Source organism: Falco cherrug, chromosome 6, assembly GCF_023634085.1.
Source record: "Falco cherrug isolate bFalChe1 chromosome 6, bFalChe1.pri, whole genome shotgun sequence".
Classification (NCBI taxonomy): domain Eukaryota; kingdom Metazoa; phylum Chordata; class Aves; order Falconiformes; family Falconidae; genus Falco; species Falco cherrug.
In genome coordinates, this window is record NC_073702.1 from 27441622 (window position 1) to 27466968 (window position 25347).

A 25347-nucleotide genomic window follows, 5' to 3' on the forward strand; every position below is an offset into this window, starting at 1 on the left:
TAACTTAAAAACCTTTGCTTTCCAAAATGCAAAGTCATGTTTCTCGCACAACTGTATTGTTTAAGTCCAGTATCTATGGTAAAAAAAAATAAATCTGAATTTCAGCTATGTGTATCTCACAAAAACTCCAAGACAAGCCCTGATATCTGGCAGTTCAACAGAACTGTTTATTTTCTTGGACATAGAGACTGAATTTTATTTTGGGTCTGGCAAGAGGAAAAATTTTTAAATACCCTGGGGAGTCAGAGTTTACCTCAGAGCTCTCTCTTTCTGCACCTGTCAGAAGTTTGACTTATTTATTTTTTCTCTACTGTACATATTGGCAGCTTGGAAACCTAACAAACAAACAACTTGTGTATTTTTCCTGTAACCTCATCAGGAAAAACCAGGAGGAATAAAATATGTTTTACTACCTAAGCTTTTTGCTTCCATTTTTATCTTACATTGTACTTGTTCTTACACATGGAAGATAACAAACATTTCCTTGTGTTGCCTACGTGTATGTATTTGAAGGCAAAATATTATGTCACAGTGTGAAGTTGTAATATTGTGCCTATTAAAACATCAAAACTAGCTCAATATAGAGGTGAGGTCAAGCTGCAGATGTATCCTCAAAGGTATTAACTAAGGAGAACATTTTAGTCCCAATTATTTTTAAATGTGTGTTGACAACTAAAATGTAATTCTTCTGGTTTTGAGGAATAATGTGCTTGCTAATAGTTGATGGCTACATCATCTGAAGAGGCAAAAGTTTTTATGGTTTATTCACATTTTTTTTAACTTTAAAGTGTTTACATTTTCTTAACAAGAAGATCACTGACCAATTAAGGAGAGAAAATGTCTAATGACTGACAGTTTCATGATATTCGTTACTGTTTGATACCTTAGTCAAACTAATTGCAAACTATTAGAAAGCAGCATGGTGGTCTACGTGAAATGTAACAGTGAAATGAGCTTCTTGCGCAAAATTGTAGACATAGCTGTAGTCAGCCCTGGGTCAAGAAATAATGCTGAATTAACACAGTGCGCATAGTAACTCTCAAAGCATGTTAGAAAACTACATAATTACTACATGTTCTATAATAAAGAATAAGAAAGTGATTACAGACACCAAAAAAAAGTTAGTGGTGTCAGCACTGGGGTCTCAGAAGGTGGTCTGTGCTTTTCAGAGATGCATAGAGGGGAGGAAAAATGGTAAAACCAGTTAGCAGGACAGCTTGCAGAACCCTTGACCTCAGAATAAAGTGGTTTATATCAAGAGCTCTTCAGTGTCTGAGGGGAGACCTCTCCATACCACACTGAAATCACTACAGTACCCAAATAATCTGGATGCATCCTGGACTCTGGGGCAAAGTTGCAGAAGCCAAAAGCTCCAGCCGTGGCCTAAGACACCACTGGTCTGGTTTGTTGCTGAAAGGCCGTGTCTTAGACAAGTCAGTTCTCCTAATAAGAGATACATACCTTTCTTCTAAATACCTATCTCAGTTTATATTCTCCAGACCATCATGGTTACCAGGAGTGTTGTTTCAGGTTCAGAGAACAAGAACATTTCTGTCTCTGAAAGAAGCAGGAGAATCAATATGCATTCAAGAGCTTCACTAGGACGCAAAGCTTTTAAGAGTACAGAATAGGATTTTTTACTTAAAAAAGAAATAACAGCATCACCAAAATGTTCCAGAAAGGTGAAGTGGGCTCAAGGTGCTGAAGAAACCCCAATGAAAACCTCACCTGTCACCTTCAGTGGGATCCTGCACACAAACAAAATCTGGGCTAGAATGATACTCTATTTATCTGGCCAAGGTATGCACATGGATTTGGAAGCTCTTCTGATTTTCTGCAAGTATTTTATGACTGCTATTTTGTCTCCAGCTAAGATGAAAAGAAGAGGCTGAAACAAGAAGAAATAGAGTTGTTTGTGTAGTCAGCACATGTCAGTAAGCCATGTCATGCTCTGAGTGAGGCTTCTGTGCCAACAGCAGAGGTGCAATTCTTTCCTTTTCGGTTCCTCATAAAACTCATAGAAAAGTAGCATTTGTTGAAATCATGACTGTAAGATTTTTCTACACCTGCATTTAGTCTTGCAGTCACGACACCTTGGATGTTAAATTTACTATTGCCTCTCCTAAAATAGAATGACCTGCAGGAGGGAGAAAAGGACAGGTATTTATATCCTAATAGATGCAGAAACACAACTTGCATTTGCCCGGATGCTTCAGCTATTAACTAAAAATTAATATGAATTTCTCAGAGGGCAAGGAAAAGGAAGAAAGATAATATTTTCTTCTTAAATCAGTGGTCTGGAGAAATGACTAGAGAAAACAGAATAAGAGGTTACTATGCTTTCAGTTCTTCATGACAAAATATAGTTAGTCATAGTTGTAGGGTCTTTTCCAAAAAGTCTTTCAAGTATGGCAGCCCCAAACACACAGTTCAGATGTAGGCTCATTTCCACTTCTATCAGGAGGCAACATGACCATATTCAGGTAGCTTGTATCATAGTAAATTCAAATGTCACAGCATCTAGAGCATCTAACTTTAAAGGTGTCAGGGAGGCTTCGTTACTTACTGCTGTCATATTCCGAGTCTCAGCTGACTCGAAGGGAAACAGCAGCTACGTGGCCAAACTGGCCAGCAGCTGTAGACACGCTGAGGAGCGTCTCTTATGCCTGCAGTCAAGATTTATTCAAGAAGTTTTGTATGTGCCAGTGTAAAAATAACAGATCCCAGAAAGGCTCTGAAACTGTAAATATTAGGGTTATCAGAGCTAAACAGTTAGCAACTGAGTCACACCAAAAAAGCAGTTACTCATGTGCACAGTACATTTTCAGTGGCAGGTCCTAAATTTGCCCTGCTATAGTGACTAAAACGTTCTCTCTGCTTTTTCAGAATATTATACAGTTGTCATCAACATTTATCAACCCAGATAAAAACAAGTATTCAACTTAGCGCTCTGATTACTGGTAGTAAAACAGCTATGGAGTTGCAGGAAGCAAACAGCCAAACATGCTTTTGCAATGCTGAAGTAGCATTGCAAGTAGCGTGAAGTTACTCTTTGCTCCTTTTTCTTCTCAGATTCAATATTCCTGTTCATGTGATACAAAGTTTAAGCTGAACTAGCCACCACTTTGGCATCAGAAGAACAATGTATGATTTTAAATGATTGCTGCTTGACAGCCTAGGTACAAAACTTGCCAGATAAGGACTGAGGAAATTTTTTAATATCCATTTAACTGTTCCACAGCTCTGCACATTTCAGACAGAAAATCATACAAGCCCCGGGTTCTGTCAGGCATTGTCTATTTACAGGAGAAGTCACAAGAGAAGAGGGAGATTTAAATAAATAAATAAATAAAATCTATTTGGTAATTCATTCTCACTGTTTCCTGTACTATTCCAGCACCTATATGCCTTTTACATGCATATTTATTGTGGGATCTTTGCATTTAGGTGTACCCCAAACACTAAGCACATCTGTTGATGATCAGTAAACCATATTCTGAACTTGCTTGATCTCCCTGAGCTTTCTCCAGCCTTTTTCCATTGTATCTGGAAATAAATTGGGTGTTTACATGATGGCGCACAAAACTATGTTTTTTCCATGAGACATGAGACACCAGATAACTGGAAGCACTAAAGGCTTCAGGGTGGCAGACCCCTGTTGATCTAAAACATGACCTAAAACATATCTAAAAAATAAGTGTGGACCAGCACCACAGCCAACAACTGGGAAGCAATGAGAAACACTGGAGGTGGTAGTGATGAAATTCATGGGATATTGGTTCTGGTCCTGGCCCTGCTACTGGTTTTCCTTGCCTTCAAAAAAACTGAAAAAGGAAGCTAAAAGTACTGCAAAGTACAAGTTGGTCTGTGAGCAAGAAGTAAACAGATACTAGATCATTATTTCAGCACAATAACTGCATAGCCACTAGGGCATGTTGAGTCACACGCTCTTTCACGTATCACTTGAACAGCTATCAAATTCACATAGTAGCTATCCCCCAGAGAAACAGCCTTAGTCATCACATTGCTCCTGGACACCACAGGGGTTTGCACAAGACAATTGGTGCATGGTGGGTCACCAGCCTCCTCACAGCCTGACCAAAGACAAGGGGCACACGTGACTCTGAAGGTGTACATATGTAACACTGCTCTTGACCACACTACCATTTTTTCTGCTTCTGATATTTTTCATTCTCCAGAAACTTCAGTCCTTCCTTCCTTCCTTCCTTTTTAACCTGTCACAGTATGAAAAGGTCTCGAACTGCCAGGAGAACACTGTCAGGGTGGGAATAAACCATGGCTGAAAAAGTTTTCCATTTTTCTTGTCTAATCATACAATCACAAATAGGAAAGAAAGGGTGTTAGACATACCTGAGAATTTGCTTTTACACAAATGCTTTTCTTCACCTCCACACACACACAGAAGGCAGACATCCAACTACGCTTTCCTCATCTACCTTTCAGCTCATGAGGAACAGTAAACCAGTCTTTCTGTTCTGCAAATGAATGGGTAGACCCACTAGCATTAGTCAGACCTTAGCTAATGTAGACAAGGAGATGATAAAAGTCCATGCAATTTACTGCTGGTTTAATGAAACATATTCACACTGAAGAAGCGCTACTTCTTTTCTTTTACCAGCTTCACTCACTTTATTATACAATCCTTCGTGCCCGTGCCATTAAATCCACCAACTTTCTGGACCATAGCCTCTACAGACATCTTCCACTCAGCTAATGAATATCGCCCAGACAACATTCGTTTTATCGGCATCCATAAAAGTCCTAGCTTATTTGCCTTGCAAAAGTTAGATCTTTATTGGCTGTGTATGCTTCATTTAGTTAATTAAGAAGTAACCAGCAACAGCCTTGGCTTACCCTGATTTTGAGAACTTAGTCTCATTAGTCCATTTCCAGTGCTTTAACATGTCAGTTTTGCATGATTTTTTTTTCCTGTACATTTTCACGTAGCCTAAAACAATGACTAATAATCATTTACTATAATTTGTTTCTATTCTAGTCATGTCTGAAGATTCATACTTGATTGTGTATCTGGTATGTGTTCCAAAACCACAACAAGAGAAAGTCCATGCTTCCCAGAAGCTCACAATACAAACAAGAAACAAAAACCAAAAATACAAACAAAAAAAAGTGGAAGCAAAAATTATATTATTAATGAAATATTGACTGATAAGATGACCTACCTATGGTAACATTTGAAGCCTGTGAAAAAGCCATGAAAGTCGGTAGTTATTTAATTATTTTTTCCCCTGGCTTCTTTGTAAAAAGATATCAAATGCAGTTAAACTGATTTTAAATTCTGTGAAGAAATTCCATAGTGCTGTATCTGAAAACCAATGAGCATGTTTTAGGCATTCATTCGCTTGGTGGGCTTTTTTTTCCTTCCATACAGGGTTTATTCATACCTCTGGGCATTCATATATTGGTGGTCAAACAAGCCTAGTAACGAAGTTCAGCCTTACTGAGCCTTCACAGTGTTCATTCAGTCATCAAGAGAAATCAAAGAGCCATTTTGAACCAAAGAGCCATTCCGGCTTGTGATTAGTATGCTATGTCGTTGCAGGATCTGACCTGCACGAAATTCACTCCTCTCTTTCAGGTGCAGCATGAGGTGCTTTGGCAGGGCTGTGATTTGTTCAGCACACCGGGGCTAACGCCAGAGGCTGCAGGCAGAGTACCTGCTTGCAGCAGGGATGCTTGCTAGCAAACCTGTTGTGAGACACAGCCGAGACCCATGCAAGATGAGGGTTGATCTACCTCTTCATCAGGTGTTTCCACAGGGCACTGGTGAACAGGAAAATATTTGAGATTGAAAAATGTTTCCTGAGAGTGTAGGAGAAAATACTTTGTGGACACCTCTGTATATTTTTTAGCGGCTTTTCCTTTTTGTAACTCATTTATGTGCAATGAAGGGCCATTTTCTATATATTATTAGGACATTTGCCTGTTAGGTAGATGACTGTTTTGCAGATACTTCTGAAACAAGGGCAATATATGCTATATAAAGTGCTTTCTACTTTTCACAGGCTGACCATTTCATGGGCACAGATTTTGTGCCAAGGCCCATGTGGTAGAAGCAGAGGACATGGGGCACATTCAAAGCTCTCCCCTAAAACACACAGTCCGCAGCCTGCTGTGCTGTCCCTACAGCACTCCTTGCCAGCTGGTTTTAACCTGATGAGTTTTGTAATGTAAAAAGAATCCAGACTTTCAATACATTGATCTTTTTATTATTACCTCCTTACATGAAAAAACACATACACTGACTACAGTCAAGGATCTCCATTCCTCAATTTTTCCTTGACTTGCTTTTGGAAGGAAGGAACAAAACCCAGCAATAGCTTTTCTTGCCCGCTTTACATTCATTTAGAATATTTTGTTGAAATACTGCACTGAACAGGAAGCCTCTCCCCATCCCCGAGGGTATTTCTAATGCATTGATACACATGCTAAAGAAAGATTTGTGTTCCGCATGGACCATGGCTTCAAAAATAGTAGCAGCTCTGCAGTACAAAAGGTGCATTGCTCTGAGGGAATGTTCCGCAGTCAATCTGATGACTTCTGTGACCTTTTCCAATGAAATGAGGACGATCATAAGACCTACGCATTGCCCCCTCAGTCCCCAGCCTCAGAGCTGTCGATGCCTTGGTGAAAGCTGTAGCTGTACATACTGCCCTTGCAGCAATTGCCATCCGACACAAAAGATGGCTTTGAGGACAGAGCCAGGCTAGCCACACAGTGCCAAACCAGAACAGTGCTGGATACAAGTTTTAGACTGATAGCCACGTTCTGATAATTGCACTCTATTATAATATTTCCTGAATTTATCATTAGAAAAAATAAGTCTAAAAATAGGGATTCCTGCATGCAGTGGTCCATAATTTTGAAGGGTAACATAAAAAATCCCAGCAATCAATGATTGTGCATTGGGAGTGAAAGCTGTTTAATGTCTAAGTCTGGGGAAGAACAGCTAAGACATCTGGGTTGTTTTCTAAGCTCTGACACAGATTTCTTTTATCTCCTGGGGCTTAAACAATAGGAAACTGTTCAGTACCTGCAGCCTGCAGCATGCTTTGGAGCCCTGGACCTTCAGTCACACAGAATGGGATCAGGTTGAACACACTAGGGCTCTCTTCTGGCCTTCAGGGGAAGAGGGGGTTTCATCCACCAGTATAGCTTGGAGTGAAAGCAAAGAAATCCTCCAGAACCTGGGAAAAGCATGTCTTCACTTCCCCAGTACTGACCTTCTTTAAGAATAAAAGGATAGAGGGGAGGGAAGTGGGGAAGGCAATATAAGAAAAGATGACAGAAAGCAGGAAAACTGGGAAACCTCCAGCCTTAGTAGGTCCTAAAGTATTGAAAGTCTTCAGGTTAACACTGTAACAGTGAGAAGAGTTATTGTCTCTGTAAACACAACGTGCTGCTGTGCCTTTGTAAGCTATGCCAAAGGAAGACTGCATTAGCTGAAACAGGTCAGGAACCGACATTGGATAAACAGCAGCTTGCATACTTTGGGGAGCTGAAAAATATAATAAGCAATAAGCGTACTCCCTCAGAAATTCTCCTTCATTCATTTTCTTGCTTGAACTGTGCCCCCAAAATCTGTACAGAGGTCTGGGTAACGTGTCTTACATTCTGACATTTCCAGGCTTTAACTGACAGAGAGCAGAAATGTCATTGAAAAAAGGAGCATCAACAGTAGAGAATATGGGCAATTAGGCCTTTACCCTGACACATTTGCCCAGGCAAGCAGGCTCCATGAAGTCAGAAACGTTGCTTGAGCGTGGTCTAAGACTGCAGTGCGGAAAGCATTTAAACACATGCTTTTGATTTGAACAAGACTTGACCAGCTACTTAAAGTTAAGTGCAGTTTGATGAACTGAGGTTTGATGAATGGTTGCAAGATCAGACCTTTACACCATTCAACTCAAAGCTGCTTTTAAAGTCTCTTCACTTCCATGTTTATAATGCTGCCTTCTAGAAACATCACTATTCAATATAAACCTTGCTTATTTTCCTTCACAGTGGCATTAAATCCTGAAATTAAATTAATGAGTTGCTAATTTTCACTCTGTAAAAATGTGTTGACACGAGGAGTATAATAAACAATGGTTGGGTCAGACACATAGTGAAGCATTTACCTGACCTCAAGCCATTATTATAATTAGCTCTCTCTGACACATTACAGTTTGTTCTTCAATCTACCACTCACTGATCTTCCAAAAGGACATCCACACAACAGCATCAGTGCATGGTCCCAGGCATACTGGGGAGAAGTGCTTTCTGTCCTATAAACAGCATAGCAGAATGCAGTGTTAAGCCTTTCCGAGGCTTTAAGCACTGTGGGAATGGTTGTGATTTCAAGTTTTTTTCCTGTTTGGTCAATGTTTTTAAACCATCATTTTACAGGAGACTTGGACATTTGGTGTTCTGTCACAGCAAACAACAAACTTCAGCATCTCAGGAGCAATAACAGCAAGAAATACCCCAGACCTGTACAGACGCACACCCACAGTGGAATCCTACAAGCCCACTGTGTACTGTTCTTGTTGCCCCTTGTCATGAATTTCCTCTTATTTGAATATCTGGCAGTATTCTGGATGAAAAAAAAAAAAAAAAAAGATTTAATTTAAAGAAGATTATCAGCTGTTCTGAGTTTTTTCGTTAAATGCCAGATCTTTCCAGTTTTCACTATAAAATACAAATAGGTTATTTTTATAATATGAAGAATTCCGCGGGGTTTTTTTTTTCTTCTTTTTTTTTTAAACAAAGGAACATATGATGTCATGGACAAACAAATATTGTGTTAGTTTGTTTCTAATAACGGACACATTTTTTAAAGTTAGGATAACAGGAAAAAAACAAGATAAAAGGAAAAAAAGATGAAGTTAGTGTTGAATGAATTAATAGCAGGCAGGTGGCTGGGTGGGTGTCATGGCAGATAAACACTGAGATGAAGCCAAGGTAATTATAATTATAATCTGGCTAGTAATGCTTTCAGCTGAGGGTGTATAAAAACCTCCGTAAGTTAATACTGAGATGTTCAGATCAAACTCCTTCTTGCCTGCTCCCCAAAACACAATCTCATATATTCAGACTCATGCTTTATGCATTTTTTATTTTCTGAGCGTTTCAATCAGTATTTTTTAAGAGGGCTATTGTGTTGTAACTAGAGTTCAACCAACTTTCCACTCTCCTCATGCAATACTGGAAAACATGAGTATGCAATCAGCCGAGTCTCTCCTGACCCCCATGTTTTGCTGGACAGAATTCACCTCTTTCTATCATTCTCTTTCGCAGGCTTTTTCTCCCCACTGTGCTATTCATGGGGGTATAAAATGCTCAGGCAAACAGAAGTCAATGGCAGATGTGTCGGCAGCACTTCTTTCTGTAATTTTACTAAATGGATGTAGCTCATAAAAGCAGCCTTAATTAATGGAAACATTTTAAAGGCACTTATAATAAGCGAGGAAAACAACAGTTGCCAAAAGCAAACTTTATTAACGAAGTATGTTTAAAAATTATTTTCCTGAAGGTGACAAAAAGTTTTATGTATGCAGTAATTCAAAGAGGTATTTCTTTATTCAAACACCCTAAAAATCTTAAAGGACTCAGATTTGGGACATATTTTCTGGAGGATGAAATGGAGACAGGACAGTTTTCTTATTCCTGTGTGACAGAGGGGAAATGCTTTTGCTGTGCCTCAAGAGTCTTCTATTATTTAGGTGTCTGAACCTGAAAGGTGCCGAGTGCTCTCAGCTCTCATTGACTTCAATGTCACCTAGTCCTTCAGCCAGCTTCAACAGGATCTGAGGTAACATCACATCCCGCAGCAGATGTTTCCCCCATAGAGCATCTTCTGTAGTGCACCCCACATTCAGGAACACCAGGGCATCGATTCAGGTTCAGCAGAGCCCTTCAGTGCATGCTTAAGTCTATCCCTAACAAAAGACCACTTCAGCAGGATTTAGACACATGTCTAAAAAATCAGTGTGTGTTTAAATACTTTACCCTCCTGAAAGGAAACAGCATACTACTTTATTTTCTGGGCTAGATGTGACACTATGTCATTGTGTTTAAATATTAAATCACCATTTTGGAAAAAAAAATTAAATAAATATCATAGGTTAATATATTCGCAGCAAGTGAACAGCCTGGACAAATCCCCTTGCCATTTTCTAAAGCCATCACAATTCATTTTTGCCTGTGTACACTTTGCATTGTCTTCCTATGGCAGAGATGCGCACGGAGAAACTGAATAAACCCCACGTTCTTGTTTCATCAAAGGAAAAGGCCTTCTTTGGGAAAATGCCCCCTCACACACCATCTGACACTGGCTTTCCAATCAAATATAAAAAGTAAAAGCAAACTGTCCCCACCATCTGTGACAAAGTCCCTTTAAATCTTCAAACACTTCTCTGTAAAATGTAGCTATTAGTAACAGCCATACATTTTGCTGCATTTGTACATTAGAGTTATTTCCTTTCATTCCTGATTGAGACAGAATCATTGTATTATTAACCCAGAGAAGTTCTCTGTCCTTTTTAATTCCAGAATAATGAAACTCATTGGAACTTGGCGGCATTCGGTCCTGCTGACTAATCATTGGCATTGGCTAATGGCAATTTTTAATCAAATCTTATTATTAAATCAGAATATAAAAGATTTAGAAAATGCAAGGTTGCAGCTAGAGGTCATTAGTCATGAACACGAGAAGTAATCAATACAATTATGGTTGCTCAAATTGTGTTGGATGGCCCAGGTGGCACAGTGTGATAATGCGTTACCCTTTCACCTCTGGTGTCCTGCCTGCATCGCAGATAACAGCAAGTATGCTGGTTTCCATCTAATCTCTGGTGGATGCTTGAACATGCAGAACCCATTAACAGGAATTCAACCAAATGAGCTAAATGCAATTCTTAGTCACATGGGTGTAAATTTTCAGTGGAGTTATTCCAGATTTACACTTGCCCTGTTGCAAGATTTTTAGCTGTCTATTTTAAAGCTAAGATATTGCATTGGATAATAGGAGATGAGCTGGAAATGCTCACTTTACAAAGCCATCAACAGCCTAACCTACTGTTTTTCACCATAGTGCAAATATGAAGTAATTAGAACAAAGGCATTGTAGATTTATACTGATGCTAACGAGTGCAGAGATCAATTGTTGGGTAATTCCTTTTCAAGATGAGAGCGTTTTACTGAGGTTGCTTCATTTTGTTTGTCTTAGGATCATATTTAAGAAAGGATCATGAGGAAGAAAAAAAGGGAAAGACTAAAAAAAATGAGAGTGTGGGTAGCAGGTGGAGCTACAAACAATCTGTGGAAAAAGCTGTACTTCATCCTAATAAATGAATTTTCCATCTCAAACTGGTGTTAACTCAATGGCACTAGAAAAGTTTACACCAGCTGTGAATCTGGCCCTACTGGCAAGTGTTCAAGCAAAAATATTACCATCCACACGCATTTACTTTCCAAAAGACATGCTTTTATTTATCTCCTTTTAACAAAATTATTGACTCAACTCCAATGTTAGGCAATCTTTTTAAGGATTTCACACTTGCATCTACCTGGACAAGGGGAGCTGGTCTCCCACCCCTTTAAGCAGGAACATTGAAAAATGTCTGGTTACCAGCAGAGGTTGATATCTGGGGCATATACCTATCAGGAGGAGTATTACCTTCACTAAGAATTAAAAAAAAACCCTTAAATACTTATTTTGGACATAGTTTTCTCTTACAAAAATGCATTGGTTTCACTTTGTGTCACTGTATTCCATGCACTGATCTACACATCCACTCTCTAAAACAAACAATGGAAATTCCAACACCACAAAAATACTGTGTTCACATGAAGGTGAGATCTCCTTATGAAAGCCTGACCAAAAAAAGTGGACCATCCTGAATTATTTTTTTCTTTTTTGCGCACAGTGAAAATACCTCCTTTTTTGTAATGTTTCATCCTGTGTACCTTCATGTATGCATCAGAAAGAAACAAAAATTCACACGGCAAGCTAACCACCAACCATAGAGCCATAATTGCTTTTGGAAATATTGTGCTTTAAGACATTTTCATGTCAGCTGTATGTGTTCGGGTATCATCATAACATGGTGTTTACACCAGATTAATACCATATGCTGTGTGGGAATTATGTCAGGTTATAAATGGAAATACAGTAGAATATCTGAAATTCAGAAGTGCATTAGAGTATGATTTCTTTTAAAGTGCTGCTAATCAAGAAGAACATAAGTTTGAATAACATTACTTTTGATTTCCACCAGTATAGTGCGGATAGAACCGAATTCCAGCTACCATTAAGATGCATTAAACAAGTGTTAATATTATCACCAATTAAAACTGTTTGTACACAGCATTAGTGGACTCGTGACTTCATTAAGGCAGCCAGGAGCGCTGCCACAAAACCATGGTGAGTCCACAGATCTGATGAGAATCATGTTTCCAGCTTTTTTTCTCCCAAAATGATGCCACTTCTCCACGTCTCCTTTAGGTCTCTTGTGAGTTCTGTCAACACATTTCAGTTCAAAGCTGAAAGCATTTCTTTAGTCTGCATTTGACTCACTGCCTAAGTAATTTAAGTTGTTGAGCAGGTCAGGAATAGAAATAAAAGTACACATAAGTGGGGGAAGGTGAGGGACATGGCCAAAGTGGGTCTAAACAGAAAACAGAGTCAAAACCAGACAAGTCCGAGTACCAAAGCTCGTAAAATCCAAGGGAGCTTTCCACCGATTTTAGTCAGAACCCCTGGGAATGATGGTGGGGAGAATAATGACAGGTGTCGAGAGAGATGGCATCATTACAGCAACGGAGTTCAGCAAAAGGAGAGCGGCCACTGACAGAACATGCAGGTTTACCAAGGGAGTGTCTTCCCACACTGCCCAAGAAGATGCCGTGGGCTCCTTCATGGGCTAAGCCAACTGGCTCCAGGAGCCAGATGGCCACATTAAGTCAGCATTGTGTTCCAGGTCTTGATCCCGCTCTCTGTGGTGGTCATTAGCTGCAGCACCTGGGCAGCACTCAGGCTCCCACGTGGAGCAGCTTCCCACTGAGCCGGGGCAGAGCGGGAGCAGAGCCGAGCCCGCTCTCCCCGACGTCTCCGCAGACCTGACCCACATCTCTTTCATATTCAGGCTGTCAAAAATTAGGCAAACACCTGACCCCTTGTCTAGCTCCTTAAATTCATGCTCAGGTTCTTCTGAACAGACCGCATTACTCAGGTTAGCAGATTGGAAAAAAGAAAAAGCACCAGAAAATGCTCACACACAAAGTTAAAGCTCCAAGTTCAAATAAAAACATCACATTATTAAATGCACAACACTGTATGGGAAGTGTTCAGAAAATGACAGTATGTGAGGAGATCTCAGAAGTAAAGTAATCCCTCAGAAAATAGTATTCAGGTCTCAAGATGATTTTTGTTTTAGAGTGGATACACATGCTGTAGGATCACAGTTTCTCATGTAAAGTATCTGCAAGACACTCTGTGGAGTGTTTTCCTGTGCTGCAGTAAGGTCTCCCATTTTCCATTAAAACATGGTATGGATTCATGTTATTCACTGAAACATTACCTAACTCTCTTAGGGATGACAGATTGCCATTTTGATTAAAAATTTAAGGGTATGCTGTTGATTTGACCCTGATTCATATACTGAGTAGGACGTGATATCTTTTGTGCTAATCCAGTTCCAAGCAGATTAATATATATATACACATATATATATATACACATACACACATATATAAATATATGTATATATAAAAAGCTCTGTTGGAGGATTGAATGTAGGAGGAGAGCATTAACTCTCTCTTTACACAGTACCTATTAATATGAAAATTACTGTAATATGATTAACTGCTCCTCTTAACACCAAAGAGAGCGAGTCTTGAGAGATTATTTTGCAAGATGATAACGTTTCCCTATCCAGTTTGTAACCCTAGGGAAAACTGAAAAAATATGGATTTTGATATGAACAATAATGAAATGGTAAGTGATATAGCTTTGCTGTCTTATAATGACTGTATTAATTTGCAAGCTGTAGTGCTAAACCAGAATAGAGGTGCTCAAGGAGATATGCCTGCTATCTAGGCAACAGTTAATATGATGAAAATGCTATTTAGAAGCAGCTCCGTGTTTTTATCATAAATATAACTTTAATTCCTTGAGAATCTCCATAAAGTCCTGGTAGAATGTAATAAATGCAACATAATCTAAAAGAGAAGACTGTAATTTATAAGCATTCCCAATATTAGTTATGGATCTTTTAAAGTTTAAAAGCACTTTCTGTAAGAGAATCTATCCTATATCTTCCATCCTATATTACTTCCTCAGTTTAGAAAAATGACTTAACTGTGATAAAGAGATTCAATTTTTACCTTTTGCTTGCTTTTGAGTTAGCATGGCAGACCTTATCTATTAATTTGCCAGGGAGAATTTCTCTTCAACGCTGCTCTTTTCCCCAAAAGTGAAAAAGACTTTTCAATTTTAATTTTAGTGTAGGAAAGAAGTACTCCACAAGCAAATGACAAAATGGAACTATATACAGATTGACGCTTTATCACCAGACTGAAAGTGCAAAGCTTCTGCAAATGCAATGCTCTTACAATTGTCAGAATTTTGTATTACTGACATTTCTACATGACTAGGCTGAAGAAGCCTTTTTATTCACTGGTGGGGCTATACTCTACAGATTTCATGTCACATTCACTGAAGCTAAACTTAATTTGGCAAGACCATAAACCACAGCCAATATTTCTATAATAATTGCCTAACTTCAGCCTTTGGAAAACAGTATTTTTAATATTTCTTGGAGGTGGCCTGAGAAATGTAGGACTGAACCAGGCAACAAACACAGGATCGTACCAAGTTAACCACCACATACAGCACAGACCTCAGTCAGAGTCTCCATGGCGCTCATGTTTTGTCTTGTCTTACCTTGTGTCACAGTGCAAGTATGCTGGCATGCTCTACACACACCTTTCTTCGGACAGAAGATACCACAATAAGGCAGGATGAGGAGGAGTAGTGGCCCCTAAGTGCTGCAATACATCACCAAGCTTGGCAGGGTGCTGCAAAGAGTGTTCCTCATTCACAAGCCACTGCTCCCAATGTTTCATTCCTGAGGATCCATTTCACAGTAGCACCTAACATAAGCTAACAGGCTGATGTTCATGAAGGGAGAGTATTTAAGGTTGGTCTTGCCTGGCTGCATGAAATAGATATAAAGTTATTTTTTTCTCAATTTTCTTACGGAGTGCTGAATGAGCACGGTCCAGGCATTGTGGGCAGAACGGTTCAGCAGCTGGGTGTATCTCACGAGGCAGATGTTGTTTGTGACAGGCTGAAGCATGTGATGTTCACACAAGCTTTGTAGGCAAATTTGATGTTACTGAACACATAGTGGTGCGATAGAGGTGAGGATTTCCTAATGGATGGCGAACGCTTACATCCTTCTGGGTAAGGACAAAGAGAAACCTTGCTTCTCAAGGAGGGTTTGGCTTTTCTAGTCCTGCTTAAAGTACGGAGAGAGAAAGAGAGAAAAGGGGTGTAGTGGTAAGCTTCAGAGCACATCTTCTGATGTTTATATGTGCAGTACATTATCATAATTTTTTCTCCCTGTGACAGTGGCACCAAAATGTGCCGCGACACGTTGAAACAGACTTCCAGCTCCAAAGAAGAAAAAACAAGGGGAAAAAGGTATGGGATATTAAAATGTATGTATTCTGTTTACTTTTTTTTTAAGCAAATATAAAGCACCTCCAACTGTTCATCAGCCAGATCAGCAGCTGGCTTATAATCACTGAGAATGGGAATACGATGAGAGGAGATTCTCTCTGCTGACTGTCCACAGAAGCAGCTACTCTAATAAGAAGCTGTCTCCCTTGCTATATATTCTACATGTTTTGTATTCTTCAAGTCTTTGCCACCTTCTCCTGTGTTAGAACTGACAGAAAATAACTGGGAATCTGAAGGATATTCTCCCCACACTGGTATTTTCCTTTAAACAGTCTCTTGGGTTAGGGGAGCAGGAAGGAAGTTTTTTGTTCAGCTTCGGTGTGCACAAAGTCTTCATTTCTGTGCAGATTGCAGGATGTTATGGAGTTGGCTATGTCAATATTGTCTGAGTGCATTCTTAAACCCTGTAGCTCTGAGCAGGTAGAATTCTGTCTGTAGCTAAATGATAAGGCTCTATCTGCTATAAATATAATAACATCATCCACACACATGTACAGATGGCTACAAAAGAGTGATGAGACATCTTGTTTTGCCAAATATAGAACTTAATGAAAGAAACCACAGACTACATTTTAGCTCTTGAGACTTTTAGTCTTTGAACTTTTGAGTTCATGCTCTTGGTTATGAGAATATTCAGGGGTTTACTACATCATTTAGTTCTTCCTTCCCCCACTAAAATCCTAGGGCATGAATTAATTACAAATAAGAATCTTGGCACAGGTTTCAATTTAAAGAGAAACATTTTTTTTCCTGCTAACTTTATGCCTTTTCTTCAGGAGATCCAGTGAAGGGACGATTTTAGATTACAACGGGGAACACAATCATCCCAGAAAGGTTTGGGAAAAAAACACGTTTTCTTCTAAAGGTTAAAACACTTTTCAAAAATTTGTGTTTTTGGAAAAAAAAATTTTCGAAAAAAGAAGGATCTTTCAACACTGCTATTAAAATATATGTGACAATTTTCATTTAGGTTTATGCAAAAAGAATCCATTGTCTGACAAGTCTACTGCCAAATTCTCAGCTGGTATAAACCACCATTATTCCAGGTTGGTGGAGTAACAGTGCTGTACATCCAGCTCAGGATTTGGCTCCTGTTTTCTATTAACTCTGATGCAGGTAGCTGGATAAAACTCTGTGGCCTGCGTTTTACAGGTAGTTAGACTAGATGCTCTAATGGTCCCTCTTCTGCCTTTAAAATCTATGAATCTAATGAAAATTATGTGTGTGTGCCAAGGGGAAAATATACCTGTTTACTGCACAAAATTTTTGTGCCTCATTTCACAAAAGACATAGAAACCTGGCTATTTCTTAAGCCAGGATTTCTTTTCACAGTATTGATAATTATATTACAAACAGTATTTAGCACATGAAATTAATAAATCTTTTGCTTCCTCGTTTACACCAGTTTCCCATATTGTATTAGTAACCACACATTAGCTAATCAGCAGGTTGAGGGGAAAGCTGCCAAAAGCCTATCTGATAATTGGCAGCAGTCAAACAATCATAGCAGGAAACTTTACACTTCCTGCAGACAAGGCTACTGATGAAGACAATGCTGAGATAAAACTTTAGGGAAAAAATTTAGGATGTTTAGTTCTTTCATGTTTAATGATGTCTTGGAAAACTGGATTCACATCTCACAGGGAGACAACAGGCGTTTTGCACAGAAACAATATAGATAAGCACCCAACACCACTTAAGGGAAACTCGGTAATCTAGTGATCATCTAGAAACACTTGTGAAAGTTGTTTTCTGCCAAATTTTACAAGCCATTTAAAACACCTTTTCTATCTGTCTAAGTCCATATATGGTACAGTTATTACTGTAATAAGTGAGCACTTGACACATATCTCTGCCCAAAATTCCCCTGAGATAAATATCAACACATCCATCCCACAGGAAGGAATTTTAAACACACATCAGCTGAGTTTTAGACTCACCCAACACTTTTGGTCTTCAGATAGGATTTAAACCAAAATTCAATATTCTAAACTTCTGCCCATCTATTGCTTAGCCTTGGCATCATCTGAAGTCCTTCAAGTGTTTATATTTTCCCAGATCCTCTCAGGGATTCTCCTTCTAGGCATACATAGAAACACCAATTTTTACAGTATGAAGAAGCTAGGAATCCAAAGTAGCTTTGACTTCCAGCATTATCCACAGCTTGGCATCCTTCGTTTACCTCGTTCTTGGAGGCATTCTTGCTAATGTTTTACATCAAACATCCCTCAAATTAAATATAGTAACAGTGGCTCAGAAAAGCAGGGCTGAAGTTCTCCCACTTCTGCTCACACTTTGGTGACTCAGTCTCCCTGGGCCATCACAGCTGCAGGCCTCTTTCACAAGGAGGAACCATTTCAGCAAGAAATTATGAGATGTCCTTACTGCAAGATATCTTATATCTGAACAGGCAGGACAATTTTAAAGACGTGGTGGAGAAATAAACATGTCCTAAGAATTGTGCTACAGGGCTTTGAAAGAAAGAACTGCTGCTCTGTTCATTCTATAAAGCAAAGGGGTATGAGAAGGTACGAGATTTTGAATCCTGAGAAGAATTAGTTCCTATATCTTAATATATAGCACCTACATTCCTACAAGGAAGGTATTTTGGAAACACCCTTGGCACAAGCAGTTTTTACCACTTCTCCCTACTACAGATGGCTGATCAGTGCCTTTCCTCAAGCTCCTCTCATGCCTAGTTGTTAAATTAGAGAATAAATCCTAATAAATTTCTAATTATGTAGGAAACAACTCTCTTTAGGCAGCTTTTCTCTTCCCAAAGAAACAAACACCTACTTTCACGAAACAAACAGGGAACAGCCAGGCCACAGATTAGGTACAAGTCCTGAACTTGAAATTGTAGCAAAACACAGAATCAAAGAATTTCAATTGGCAAAGGGAGAAAAGTACTATGTCACCTATCTTGTCTTCCCCAGCCCACCTGGCCTATTCACTGTTTCTACTGTCTTTTATACTGCCTTTGGGCTGTCCTTCCATTCCCTGCATGTTTGCGGCCCCACATACAGGGTCTTTATTCACACCACAGACTTAAGGCAGGGTAAACAAACAAACACAAAACAAATATAAAAGTAACAACAGGAAAACTAACAGCTGAAGAACAATCAGTGCACTGCAGTCATTTCCAAGCGCCTTATGCTGGTAAAGCTTCAAATACAGTATTAGTTCAGTAAAATGTACAAAAAGTGAGGTGGGGAGTAGTAGACAGCGGACTAAAGTCCAGCCTGATCTTTGAAACCAGGCTGCCTTTGCAGCCATTGAAGGCATGTACACTCCTTGGGAACTGTGTGTTTTGGGGAGAGATTTGTCGTGCCTATGCTATCTTAGAATAGGATCACCATCTGCTCGTGTTTATTGAATTTTGCCTCTATGATCTCCTTTATGGATCTGAGATTAAGTTCTTTGGCCAGCATAGGAATCAGATTCTGGGACTGCACATCGTGCCTTTGTCTGGGGTACCTCCAAATATACAGAAAGTGAGGCCACACATTTGCACATTTCCCTTCTACTATGTGCTGAATCCTTTGAACTATCAAGAATAGCAGGACCTCAAAGGATATTCTCATTACCACCAAGTATCAAAAGCAGAAGGAAAATGCAGGGCAAAACGCCATCCTTGAGGTAATCCCTAATCTCACAAAAAATCTCTGGGAGTTTTGTTTTTACTTTCAATGCAAGCAGATCAGGACCTTCTAGTAAGCCATGTGTTTTGTGGATTAAATGTTCATTTTTCCAAGGTCGCACAGCAAAATGGAATGATAGTCTTCCCCTACAAATTTCAGATTTACCATTTAATTAATTGACTTCGGCAGTTGGCACACAACCTTTTAAAAAAAACATTCTGAAATGTCAGCCTTGAAGGGGGGAAAAAAATCATTTGATGAATTTAATCTAAGTGCCAACCAAAGCACAAATGTTCCCTGTGGACCCGTTACAACACTGGAGTTCACAACTGATTGCTTGGGAATGAGCAAACTAATGCAGCAAAATATTTACTAGCTAAGTAGATGTAGTTTAATATACACAACTCTACTCGCCAGATATTTATACCTGTATCCTGGAAAATGCCGAAATCTTCAGAGTTGTTAAATTAATTAATTTAATTAAGGTAAATAAATAGAAATACAGGTTGTTGTTTTCCCAAAAAAGAAGTTTCACAGACCAAGCGTGTTCATTTATGATTTCTTTTTTTGTTGTTTTGTTTTTTTACAAGTGTGAGAAACCACAAAAAAGTTTTTCTCCTGCTTCCTGTACATACATGTCGTGCAAATTATAAATAGTTTACTGGATAGTCTTCAGCAGTGAACTTCAGGTACCATCTGTACATATTTCTGGCACTATTTATTTGCAATTAACCAGGGCCTTATGTTTTATCCCCTGCAACTTAAAGATTTAAATTCTGGAGGAGGTAAGTTTAGCAGAAGGGAATATTCAGTTCAGCATCAGGCTTTCTAATGAACAAAACCTATACCACTACTCCATTTAAACCTTTGTGACTGAGAAAGATTTCTCTTCCTAGGTAAAAAGAAGCTCTTGGTAAAAAAAAAAATAAATAAATGTTTTAATAGCACCTGCAAGTGCAGATTAAATTATTTGTAACGATTCATTAAACTTGATGGCTCAGATACTACACCAGTGAACTCAAGCTCCACTGATTTCACCAGAACACAAGGACTTAACTAATAACTGAGAGACTGTAGTAATTTACCCCAGGTGACTCAAGGTGTCCAGTCATATAATAACCCTTTCAGCCTGCATAGCTTCTCTTGAGGTCAGTGTTTAAAAAGCAGAACCTGTAAGAGAACAGATAGTGATGTGAGGAGCCAGAAATTTTATTGACACTGGAGACCGTTTCTTCTTCTCTTCTTTCACCACACCACACTCATCCCACCCCACCCACAGAAACTGCACATCTTGAAACTTGCAGATGCACTCGTCTATCTTCAGAGACACCTAGCTTAGGGAGAGCACTTGAGCAAAATGCAGCAGGTTCAGAAAAATCCCTCTATTCATAAAATCACTCGAACCATCTACGTGCAGCTTCCTGTATGAGAAGTAGTAGTCAAAGATACGGCAATGAGGCAGAACTATGAGCCACACTGACATTTTCAAGAAAGACACACACAACTGCATCACCTGTTAGCTAAATCCCTCCTCTGCTTCTGAAAATGGAGCTAAACTGGGAGGGCAGCAATTAGTTTGTGACAACATAGTGCACCCCAGCTCTTCATAGCACTACTTTCACTAACGCTATTTCAGTGTCCTAAGTGCTGAGTGATAGGTGCTTTAGCACCCTTCCCAGAAACACCCACCTGTGATGGTAAGATTGGTGGAAATGACTCGTGATGCTGAAAATATAAACATTTTATCCCAGACATTGGTCACATTCTCCTCAGCTGAGTGAAATTCTCTGAAACCTGCTAGTATACAAGTACATCTGTGTGTGAGCATGTATAGAAGTGAGGGAGGGAGTGGGTGGGGAAAGTATGTATGGTACAGAACAAATAAAACAGAAAACCCCAACCTTATCTCTTTCCATGCACAAGGAAAGTCTATTTGTGCCAGTGCAAGTACTTCTGAAGCAAACAAACAAGACAAGAGGGAGTAAATGACCGTGTTTCCCTCCAATTTTTTTATACCATCCCTGAGCATTGGTATCAACACACTAAGGAGAGGGAACTGGTCAGTGGTACAATCAGGAGAACGTGAATAAACATAAAACAGTGAGTTGAAAAGTGATGGGGATTATTGAAATTTGACTGCCTGGTTAAATTAAATAAGGGCACACACATAAAAAAAGCCAAGCCACAAAACACTAGCATCACCATTTCACAGAAATAAGTTTTGCCATTTCTTAGCATAATTTTACTGGAATTGAGTAAAAGACACAGAAACTCTGAATTCCCCTCCCTCTTCTCAGGTTCATTAGCACCAAAGGACGCAATGAGGAAGTTGTGACTGGGAAGCAAGTGGCCCTGCTCTGAACATCCCACTGTGGTCACAGCAACTGCCACCAGCTACCACACACATTCACACGTACACTTCACATATCATATCAATTACAAAACAGAATATCTGAAAGTACCCTTCAACACGGGAACAGTTTTGCTGCATGAGACCAAAGGTCCTTACAGCCTTTTGTCTCATTTCCAGCAATGGAGCTAAGGAAGAGTAAAAGAACAGGGCAAATACATACTCACAGTTTCTCAGTTCGCTCACTCATCCCTTCATGATGTGTTGCCAGGGACTCTCTGGTAAGAAGATATTTTAATAGCTCTTAATAGATTTTTATTCCATGAAGTTGTTTTAATAACTTTCTGTGCAGGTCTAAGCTTTTTCTTGCGCTCGTGAATTCACAGTCTTAACTACACACTGCGTATTTGTTCCAAACCACCATCCAGTAGCTTACATTTGATGCCTTCTAGTTCCAGTGTTGTGAGAAATGTTAAAGAATCATTCTTTATTCACCTTCCCCTCCCCTATCACCATCTCAGGGATTTCCATCACCTCCTCCTTTCACACCGAAATCCCCTTGCCTGTTTCATCTCTCTGTCTGCAGAAGCTGTTCCACACATTTGACCACCTTTCTTGCCCTCATCTGTGTTGAGTCCTGGGCTGATGTTTTCAGAGAACTCTAAGATTTCTTTTGAGTGCTGAGAGCCACAGCCATTACCATGTATCTAATGCTAGCACCACTTTACACCTATTACCACTGAATTGTATCTGACGTTTTGTCACTGTCAGTCAGTACCATCATATTCCTCTGCAAATTTCTCCTAATAGCTTTGTATTATTTGTAAGCTACTTTACTTCAATATTTCATTTGCCAGGTCTTCTACTAACAGGCATATATCTTTGAGGGACTATATACTAACATATAATATATACTAACAGCATATATCTTTGAGGGACTTCACTGATGAGTTTCTACTGGAAAAGCTGACCATTTATTCGTAGGCTTTTAGTTAGTCCTTACAGAGAAGCAGAGAACCAGGAAAAAGGGATTAAATAAATACTAGAAATCAGTCTGTTATGATGACATACTGGCAGTTCTGCACAGTTTGATTATTGGTACTTCTTGTGGTACCTGTGACATATGGTTCACAAAATAAAGGGTCTTCCTCAAATATCCTGCACCACAAAACTAAGGAACAGCATGTTAGGGTATGAAGTTTAAAAAAAATCTTTTGGCTGAAAACACTTCATTAAACTTTACTTCTCATTAATAGCTCTGGAAAGGTTTTTGTATGGGGCTACTGTCAGCTTTCCACAAAGGCATCTGCTTCTTCTGAAAATACAATATTCTTAACACCTCCAAACCCAAAGTGCTTACACTTGGAAATGATGCCATGGTGGTGACTAATAGCAGTTGTATGTATTTGTCTTATTTCCTTCCCTATGAGCAGGGCTCTCTGGCTAGATACCATTTCTCAGTATGCACCATGGCCCCAGATTTCAATGATGGAGCTTCCAAATTCAGACCCTACCTTCCCCTTCAAAAATAGCTGCAAAACATAGGCAGAAAACCTCAGTTCTCCTGCCACTACTTTCAATTGTTGTGCTCTTTTTTTCTGAGTTGAGTAACTTTGGAGTTCAGAAGAAAGCTAATATCTGGGGTCCAAATGCTACTAAGAGTAGTTTAACAGATAATTTAGATGTACATTTTTAGAAATGTTGAAGTTCTTCCTTCATTTCCTATTCTGCCTCTATAGGAAGTGTTTGTATACCTGTTTGAAGGGAATGGACATTCTCCAGCCCATTTCAACTGCTGACTGCTGGTCACTATTGATTTTTGCAAATGGTCAGATTCCTTTTGGGGCATTGTATGGTCAGTAAGCTGCACTGGCAAGTCATACAGTAATACCATCATATAGATTCACTTTAAATAAGCATTTGAAAAATGCAGAGGATGCACATATCTTACCAGATAATTGCTTTGTGTTTTCCAGTATCATGATTCTGTTTCTCACAAGAATAACTTGCTTCATTTACAACAAAGTTAATGATCTGGTTATGCTCTGTAGATCATTGCTTATAAAGGTCCTTGATCCACCCACCTGCCAGGATCATATTCTGCAAAACTGGTGGTGCTTTTTCTCTTCACATCTTAAGTCTTTGAGATGAGCCTAGGTGGTATGGAAGTTGCTGACCAGAAGTTACCTGGAATGAGGTGAGTTGAAAACATGAAAGGAACAGATCTGTAACTGCTGCCTTCTCTGTACCTTACTTTTAATTTTGTAGTGAAACATTGAGTTTGCATTGGTGGGTGGTTTTATTTTTCTTCAAGAAACTTTTTTTTTTTATATATTGCTGACTTCCCAAGACTCTCTTCTTTTGAGTGGGATATTTTCTCCCTCCCACATTTGCATGTCTTGTGCCAGAAACCAAAAAGAGGAAAGGAAACTTTGTCTTTGGGGGAGGGGGAGATTTTTCCTTTCCTAATTCAAAACACATACCAGCAGCCTGGTAGAATTTGTATTTTCTCAGGTTATTGGATTAGATTCCATCAGAAGTGGTCAAAACGCAAACTCAGAAGGCCTGGTATGAGGTTATTCATCCCGGCATCCATTTTTGAAATAAACTGGTAGATATTCGTGATAGTCGGTGAAGTGACAGTATGGCAATCCTCCCATTTCCCCCTTTGTCCATTACCCAGTAGTCTTCTACTGAATCATCAAGGTACAGTGACAACCCCTAGGAGCAAGGAAGTCCAGAAGCCATGCCTGACAGTGCCCAAAACTGAGGGCAAAATAAATCCAGACTGCAAGTCACGTCTAGAACATATGATTTCCTTCCACCGCTTTTCTACCACAACTAGCTCCTTCACATTTGCCCTGCTTTCACAAATTCATGGAAAATATAGTAAGAAAGCACAACATGGCGCTGGAATGTTTCTGGATGACATAGGTGACTATCAGTTCCTCCTTCAAGTCTGGCATGCATGAGATTTATTCATGAATAAGGGTTAATTGGTTGGACTCTGCATTGCCATCACAGCACCTACACGTGACTTCAAGATGCTTCTGCCAGACACGTAGGGTCAAGGGGTAGGAAGAAAGGCTGTGGGTAGGTGTTGGGCCCCATGGCCAAAGCAATCCCTTTCTGAAAGGATATTCTTCTACAGCAGACATGTATACTTTCCTTCTGCACACAAAATGGACAGAACAGACTCTAAATAGTTTAGAGGACCTTTCATACATTTTATTTGTGCTGGCCTGGTATTGGTTACTCAAGTAGTCCCTTTTATAAAGCACTCTTTTAACAGCAAGGGCTGTGCTTGGCATAGCAAGCACTTAGCCCCTGCTGCTCTGTGGACGTTACCACCATATCATAATGCCATTGATCCATAACATAAAGGCAAACTTTGAAAATAAGCAGGACCACATCTTCCTCACAGTTACTTTCAATGAAACATACTTTTCATGCAGTGATTTAATTTCAGTAGGACTAGCCCAATAAGTAAGGTCAAGCCCTTGTAAGAACTACAGAGGATAATCTTGCTGATCTTGACAAATTAAGTAGTGTCACAGCACTACTCTTTGCATTAGTGTAGGAGGCCAACA

At 39.4% G+C, this 25347-nt stretch overlaps 1 long non-coding RNA gene across 3 annotated transcripts in view; it reads right to left on the reverse strand.

Moving 5' to 3' along the window:
- Positions 1-25347, reverse strand: part of LOC114015150 (uncharacterized) — a 73964-nt gene that overhangs the window by 38733 nt on the left and 9884 nt on the right. The window contains exons 2-5 of one of the 3 annotated variants that reach the window (XR_008732966.1): positions 23842-23944; positions 21985-22035; positions 20493-20577; positions 14966-15539 (exon numbers count right to left, since the gene is read on the reverse strand). This is a non-coding gene — a long non-coding RNA (uncharacterized LOC114015150). Of the gene's footprint in view, positions 1-9519; positions 15540-20492; positions 20578-21980; positions 22036-23841; positions 23945-25347 lie in introns of those variants that run through there. The other 2 variants (XR_003558915.2, XR_008732967.1) reach the window with 2 other exon arrangements.